This window comes from Hyla sarda, chromosome 9, assembly GCF_029499605.1.
Source record: "Hyla sarda isolate aHylSar1 chromosome 9, aHylSar1.hap1, whole genome shotgun sequence".
NCBI lineage: Eukaryota > Metazoa > Chordata > Amphibia > Anura > Hylidae > Hyla > Hyla sarda.
In genome coordinates this window covers 161690091-161696954 of record NC_079197.1, presented here as the reverse complement: position 1 = coordinate 161696954, position 6864 = coordinate 161690091, and positions in this window count along the sequence as shown.

The following is a 6864-nucleotide window of genomic DNA, read 5'->3' as shown; positions in this document are numbered from 1 at the left end:
AGTATCTCCCATAAGTGACTCCACCCCTCACATTATATATACAGTATCTCCCATAAGTGACTCCACCCCTCACATATATACAGTATATTCCATAAGTGACTCCACCCCTCACATTATATATACAGTATCTCCCATAAGTGACTCCACCCCTCACATTATATATACAGTATATCCCATAAGTGGGTCCACCCCTCACATTATATATACAGTATCTCCCATAAGTGACTCCACCCCTCACATTATATATACAGTATCTCCCATAAGTGACTCCACCCCTCACATTATATATACAGTATCTCCCATAAGTGGGTCCACCCCTCACATTATATATACAGTATTTCCCATAAGTGACTCCACCCCTCACATTATATATATACAGTATTTCCCATAAGTGACTCCACCCCTCACATTATATATATACAGTATTTCCCATAAGTGACTCCACCCCTCACATTATATATACAGTATCTCCCATAAGTGACTCCACCCCTCACATTATATACAGTATATCCCATAAGTGAGTCCACCCCTCACATTATATATACAGTATATCCCATAAGTGACTCCACCCCTCACATTATATACAGTATATCCCATAAGTGACTCCACCCCTCACATTATATATACAGTATCTCCCATAAGTGAGTCCACCCCTCACATTATATATACAGTATATCCCATAAGTGAGTCCACCCCTCACATTATATATACAGTATCTCCCATAAGTGAGTCCACCCCTCACATTATATATACAGTATATCCCATAAGTGACTCCACCCCTCACATTATATATACAGTATATCCCATAAGTGACTCCACCCCTCACATTATATATACAGTATATCCCATAAGTGAGTCCACCCCTCACATTATATATACAGTATCTCCCATAAGTGACTCCACCCCTCACATTATATATACAGTATCTCCCATAAGTGACTCCACCCCTCACATATATACAGTATATTCCATAAGTGACTCCACCCCTCACATTATATATACAGTATCTCCCATAAGTGACTCCACCCCTCACATTATATATACAGTATATCCCATAAGTGGGTCCACCCCTCACATTATATATACAGTATCTCCCATAAGTGACTCCACCCCTCACATTATATATACAGTATCTCCCATAAGTGACTCCACCCCTCACATTATATATACAGTATCTCCCATAAGTGGGTCCACCCCTCACATTATATATACAGTATTTCCCATAAGTGACTCCACCCCTCACATTATATATATACAGTATTTCCCATAAGTGACTCCACCCCTCACATTATATATATACAGTATTTCCCATAAGTGACTCCACCCCTCACATTATATATACAGTATCTCCCATAAGTGACTCCACCCCTCACATTATATACAGTATATCCCATAAGTGAGTCCACCCCTCACATTATATATACAGTATCTCCCATAAGTGAGTCCACCCCTCACATTATATACAGTATATCCCATAAGTGAGTCCACCCCTCACATTATATACAGTATATCCCATAAGTGACTCCACCCCTCACATTATATACAGTATTTCCCATAAGTGACTCCACCCCTCACATTATATATACAGTATCTCCCATAAGTGACTCCACCCCTCACATTATATATACAGTATATCCCATAAGTGAGTCCACCCCTCACATTATATATATACAGTATATCCCATAAGTGACTCCACCCGTCACATTATATATATACAGTATTTCCCATAAGTGACTCCACCCCTCACATTATATATACAGTATCTCCCATAAGTGACTCCACCCCTCACATTATATATACAGTATCTCCCATAAGTGAGTCCACCCCTCACATTATATATATACAGTATTTCCCATAAGTGACTCCACCCCTCACATTATATATACAGTATCTCCCATAAGTGACTCCACCCCTCACATTATATACAGTATATCCCATAAGTGAGTCCACCCCTCACATTATATATACAGTATCTCCCATAAGTGAGTCCACCCCTCACATTATATACAGTATATCCCATAAGTGAGTCCACCCCTCACATTATATACAGTATATCCCATAAGTGACTCCACCCCTCACATTATATACAGTATTTCCCATAAGTGACTCCACCCCTCACATTATATATACAGTATCTCCCATAAGTGACTCCACCCCTCACATTATATATACAGTATATCCCATAAGTGAGTCCACCCCTCACATTATATATATACAGTATATCCCATAAGTGACTCCACCCGTCACATTATATATATACAGTATTTCCCATAAGTGACTCCACCCCTCACATTATATATACAGTATCTCCCATAAGTGACTCCACCCCTCACATTATATATACAGTATATCCCATAAGTGAGTCCACCCCTCACATTATATATACAGTATCTCCCATAAGTGAGTCCACCCCTCACATTATATATATATACAGTATCTCCCATAAGTGAGTCCACCCCTCACATTATATACAGTATATCCCATAAGTGACTCCACCCCTCACATTATATACAGTATATCCCATAAGTGACTCCACCCCTCACATTATATATACACAGTCTCTCCCATAAGTGACTCCACCCCTCACATTATATATACAGTATATTCCATAAGTGACTCCACCCCTCACATTATATATACAGTATATCCCATAAGTGAGTCCACCCCTCACATTATATATACAGTATCTCCCATAAGTGACTCCACCCCTCACATTATATATACAATATCTCCCATAAGTGAGTCCACCCCTCACATTATATACAGTATATCCCATAAGTGAGTCCACCCCTCACATTATATATACAGTATCTCCCATAAGTGAGTCCACCCCTCACATTATATATACAGTATCTCCCATAAGTGAGTCCACCCCTCACATTATATAAACAGTATATCCCATAAGTGACTCCACCCCTCACATTATATATACAGTATTTCCCATAATTGACTCCACCCCTCACATTATATATACAGTATATCCCATAAGTGATTCCACCCCTCACATTATATATACAGTATCTCCCATAAGTGACTCCACCCCTCACATTATATACAGTATATCCCATAAGTGAGTCCACCCCTCACATTATATACAGTATATCCCATAAGTGACTCCACCCCTCACATTATATACAGTATATCCCATAAGTGAGTCCACCCCTCACATTATATATACAGTATATCCCATAAGTGACTCCACCCCTGACATTATATATACAGTATATCCCATAAGTGACTCCACCCCTCACATTATATATACAGTATCTCCCATAAGTGACTCCACCCCTCACATTATATATACAGTATCTCCCATAAGTGGGTCCACCCCTCACATTATATATACAGTATCTCCCATAAGTGACTCCACCCCTCACATTATATATATACAGTATTTCCCATAAGTGACTCCACCCCTCACATTATATATATATACAGTATTTCCCATAAGTGACTCCACCCCTCACATTATATATATACAGTATTTCCCATAAGTGACTCCACCCCTCACATTATATACAGTATTTCCCATAAGTGACTCCACCCCTCACATTATATATACAGTATCTCCCATAAGTGACTCCACCCCTCACATTATATATACAGTATCTCCCATAAGTGACTCCACCCCTCACATTATATATACAGTATCTCCCATAAGTGACTCCACCCCTCACATTATATACAGTATATCCCATAAGTGAGTCCACCCCTCACATTATATATACAGTATTTCCCATAAGTGAGTCCACCCCTCACATTATATACAGTATATCCCATAAGTGAGTCCACCCCTCACATTATATACAGTATATCCCATAAGTGAGTCCACCCCTCACATTATATATATACAGTATATCCCATAAGTGACTCCACCCCTCACATTATATATATACAGTATTTCCCATAAGTGACTCCACCCCTCACATTATATATACAGTATCTCCCATAAGTGAGTCTACCCCTCACATTATATATACAGTATCTCCCATAAGTGACTCCACCCCTCACATTATATATACAGTATCCCCCATAAGTGACTCCACCCCTCACATTATATATACAGTATATCCCATAAGTGACTCCACCCCTCACATTATATATATACAGTATCTCCCATAAGTGAGTCCACCCCTCACATTATATACAGTATATCCCATAAGTGACTCCACCCCTCACATTATATATACAGTCTCTACCATAAGTGACTCCACCCCTCACATTATATATACAGTCTCTACCATAAGTGACTCCACCCCTCACATTACATATACAGTATATCCCATAAGTGAGTCCACCCCTCACATTATATATACAGTATCTCCCATAAGTGAGTCCACCCCTCACATTATATACAGTATATCCCATAAGTGAGTCCACCCCTCACATTATATATACAGTATATCCCATAAGTGACTCCACCCCTCACATTATATATACAGTATCTCCCATAAGTGACTCCACCCCTCACATTATATATACAGTATCTCCCATAAGTGAGTCCACCCCTCACATTATATATACAGTATATCCCATAAGTGAGTCCACCCCTCACATTATATATACAGTATATCCCATAAGTGAGTCCACACCTCACATTATATATACAGTATCTCCCATAAGTGACTCCACCCCTCACATTATATATACAGTATATCCCATAAGTGACTCCACCCCTCACATTATATATACAGTATCTCCCATAAGTGAGTCCACCCCTCACATTATATATACACAGTATCTCCCATAAGTGAGTCCACCCCTCACATTATATATACAGTATATCCCATAAGTGATTCCACCCCTCACATTATATATACAGTATCTCCCATAAGTGAGTCCACCCCTCACATTATATACAGTATATCCCATAAGTGACTCCACCCCTCACATTATATACAGTATATCCCATAAGTGAGTCCACCCCTCACATTATATATACAGTATATCCCATAAGTGACTCCACCCCTCACATTATATATATAGTATCTCCAATAAGTGACTCCACCCCTGACATTATATATACAGTATATCCCATAAGTGACTCCACCCCTGACATTATATATACAGTATATCCCATAAGTGACTCCACCCCTGACATTATATATACAGTATATCCCATAAGTGACTCCACCCCTCACATTATATATACAGTATCTCCCATAAGTGACTCCACCCCTCACATTATATATACAGTATCTCCCATAAGTGACTCCACCCCTCACATTATATATACAGTATCTCCCATAAGTGACTCCACCCCTCACATTATATATACAGTATCTGCAATAAGTGACTACACCCCTGACATTATATATACAGTATATCCCATAAGTGACTCCACCCCTCACATTATATATACAGTATCTCCCATAAGTGACTCCACTCCTCACATTATATACAGTATATCCCATAAGTGACTCCACCCCTCACATTATATATACAGTATCTCCCATAAGTGAGTCCACCCCTCACATTATATATACAGTATCTCCCATAAGTGACTCCACCCCTCACATTATATATACAGTATTTCCCATAAGTGACTCCACCCCTCACATTATATATACAGTATTTCCCATAAGTGACTCCACCCCTCACATTATATATACAGTATTTCCCATAAGTGACTCCATCCCTCACATTATATATACAGTATCTCCCATAAGTGAGTCCACCCCTCACATTATATATACAGTATATCCCATAAGTGAGTCCACCCCTCACATTATATATACACAGTATCTCCCATAAGTGAGTCCACCCCTCACATTATATATACACAGTATCTCCCATAAGTGACTCCACCCCTCACATTATATATATACAGTATCTCCCATAAGTGACTCCACCCCTCACATTATATATATATACAGTATTTCCCATAAGTGACTCCACCCCTCACATTATATATACAGTATCTCCCATAAGTGACTCCACCCCTAACATTATATATACAGTTTATCCCATAAGTGACTCCACCCCTCACATTATATATACAGTATCTCCCATAAGTGACTCCACCCCTCACATTATATACAGTATATCCCATAAGTGAGTCCACCCCTCACATTATATATACACAGTATCTCCCATAAGTGAGTCCACCCCTCACATTATATATACACAGTATCTCCCATAAGTGACTCCACCCCTCACATTATATATACAGTATCACCCATAAGTGACTCCACCCCTCACATTATATATACAGTATCTCCCATAAGTGATTCCACCCCTCACATTATATATACAGTATCTCCCATAAGTGACTCCACCCCTCACATTATATATACAGTATCTCCCATAAGTGACTCCACCCCTCACATTATATATACAGTATCTCCCATAAGTGACTCCACCCCTCACACTATATATACAGTATCTCCCATAAGTGACTCCACCCCTCACATTATATATACAGTATCTCCCATAAGTGACTCCACCCCTCACATTATATATACAGTATCTCCCATAAGTGACTCCACCCCTCACATTATATATACAGTATCTCCCATAAGTGACTCCACCCCTCACATTATATACAGTATCTCCCATAAGTGACTCCACCCCTCACATTATATATACAGTATCTCCCATAAGTGAGTCCACCCCTCACATTATATATACAGTATCTCCCATAAGTGAGTCCACCCCTCACATTATATATACAGTATATCCCATAAGTGACTCCACCCCTCACATTATATATACATTATCTCCCATAAGTGACTCCAACTTAACCAGGTTAGGAGAACAAAGACAAGTATGGCAAGGTGTAGTTTTGCAACAGCTGGAGGCACATTGGTTGGGAAACACAGCACTAGAAACATAGAAAGCATTGTTTTTACATAGGTGTTTGTA